General features: G+C 37.0%; 1 long non-coding RNA gene across 1 annotated transcript; it reads right to left on the reverse strand.

Moving 5' to 3' along the window:
- Positions 1 to 262: 262 nt before the first annotated feature.
- On the reverse strand, positions 263 to 1,958 carry LOC130099043 (uncharacterized). Its single transcript, XR_008808360.1, has 3 exons — positions 1,748 to 1,958; positions 1,432 to 1,546; positions 263 to 403 (listed from the first exon to the last, which is right to left on the reverse strand). It is a non-coding gene; the product is annotated as an uncharacterized LOC130099043 (long non-coding RNA).
- Positions 1,959 to 2,395: the final 437 nt, after the last annotated feature.

Here is a 2,395-nt window from a genome sequence, read left to right on the forward strand (position 1 = left end):
ACACATTACTTACCATCTCCTTGTGCTTCCCAAGGCAGAATAAAATCATCAGAGAGACTGCATGCTGCTTCGGTGTCAATTTTCTCTTCACAGCCAGGAATGGTGTTGTACAGCACCATCTTCTCTCTAAGTGTCTTTTTGAGCTCACCAAGTTTCCTCCGTTTGTGTTGCCTTGTTTGGTTGCTGTCTGTAAGGTTAAAAAAAATTATTAGAAAAAAAAATACAAAATGCAAGTTGAGTGATGTAGTAGCAAAAACACAAGGGTTAACCCTTTTTTCAACCAACCTGACTTGGTCATGTACTTTGTAGTAAGAGCTGCCCTTGAAAGGAAGCTATTGACCTGTTCCACCTCTTCACCAACAGTGTTTCCTGCACCATCCTGGCTTCTACCGCCCCACCTAACCTGCTCCAAAGAATACGATCAAGACCTTTATCATTCAAATCTTGTTTTTGTATCCTCAATTGAATTTGGCCATGAGCAAATTTTGATGTTTAATATGTGAAAATATAAAATGTTCTGAGGTAGGATAATAATGAAAGAAAAGCTTTCACAACTGCAATTGTGCAGTTAGAACTTTTGGAAGGGTTTAGGAAGCATATCCTACAAACAGCCCTGCTGTTAAACCAGAATGATCACTGAAGGTAATGTTAACTATGTTTTAAAAGTTCTTAAGCGTTGTGTGTGTGTGAGTGTGTGTGTATATATATATATATATATATATATATATATATATATATATATATATATATATATACTGTATACACCCAACACACACACACTAAATAAGTGGTTTTAAACTTGTCTTCGAGGACCCCCAGGACTACACATTTTGTATATCTCACTTATGTCACACTTGATTTAACTCATCAGCTCATTAGTAGAGACTGCAAGACCTGAATTGGGTGGGTCACCGTGATTTTGCCAAGTAAGACATGGTCCTGGATCAACATATTTGGTTGATCCTGGATCAACATTCCTGTCCCAAAATGTAGTCCTTACCCAATCCCTACCCCTAAACCTAACCCTACCCATAACTTTTCCCTAAAATCAGAGGGTAATGAAAGGTTAATAACACTGATGTTTAAGTACTTCACTCTGGTTCTAAGCCTAAACTTGACATAAATTGTAAACATGTCCCTCAAATCTGATTGGTTGATTGGAAAGTTGATCCAGGATCAACAAAGATGTTGATCCAGGAACATGTGGTACTTGGTGAAATCAAGTTCAACGAATGAATGGGGTCGTGTCAGATAAGGGAGACATACTGTACACAATGCAGTGCTGCATTAAAGTATTTCACTAATGTGCACTATTTTTTTTTGAAACGTGCATATTTACATAGATAAAAATCAAGCTAAAATTTTCTGATGCTGCAATGATACGTTTCTAAAAACTTGCGTTAAAACGTAAACTTAACTCGCAAACTGTACCTCACATTTGCCAGTGTGAGCCTTGGCATGCATTACAGAGAGAAAAGGCTTCATCATGGTCAGTGGTTGAAGCTCAGATAACTTCTCTGCCATCTTTTCCAAATAAGGCCAGTACCTGTAATGGGAAAATTTGCAAAACTGGTAAGGAGACAAACCAGGACCTATGTGACTTGTTACCATAATAATTTTCTAATTTCATAATATATAAAATGTGTGATTTTTAGCTTGTCATGGTGTTATTCCCATGCATGGCATATATTAACAAAGGTAAAACATCAGTAAAAACTTCATTTATCATTTGGCAATGGCTATCTACCTGCAAGAAATGTCCATACAAAAGAATGTCGCATTTGCAGCTTGTGCCAGGCAGCTCCTTCTGCAGGAACATTGGGTAGGCATATATTTCACCACGGTAGTGATTCAAGCCTTGCAACAAGATTCCATGTCTACACACAGCCATTTCAAGGCCCTCTTCATCCACCTTGGCCCTGGACTTCTGTGATATTTCTCTGCCTGCTGTAAATGTTGCCGGTGCAGGACAAGTAAAAAATAAAATAAAATAAGGGTTATAGAGTTGAAGAAATCCTTACACTTAACATCTGGCTTTTTATTTGGTAACAAACGCAGATACTTTGGCATCTTGTGCGATGAACAGTCCATCAAAAAGAGATGGTTCGTCTGTCCTGTTAAATAAGAGGAATTCATCGCCAAAACAATAACATAATCATAATTAAACGTTGCATTCACCTAAATTAATATGACAATTAACCATAAAGGTGCCACACATTTTAGTCTGTATGAATTACATTTGATCTGGAACACTGTGTTTAGAGTATCAGCTTGTATTTGTCCTGTGGAAATGAATGCTGTAATTTGGCATTAACTTGTGTAAGTAAAAAACATACTGTTTACAGTAAAAAAATAAATAACACCTTTATTGTTGTTCTTGTCTTCAAGCTACAGA

Source organism: Rhinichthys klamathensis, unplaced genomic scaffold (genome assembly GCF_029890125.1).
Source record: "Rhinichthys klamathensis goyatoka isolate OS25496 unplaced genomic scaffold, OSU_Roscu_1.1 h1tg000011l_1, whole genome shotgun sequence".
Classification (NCBI taxonomy): Eukaryota; Metazoa; Chordata; class Actinopteri; order Cypriniformes; family Leuciscidae; genus Rhinichthys; species Rhinichthys klamathensis.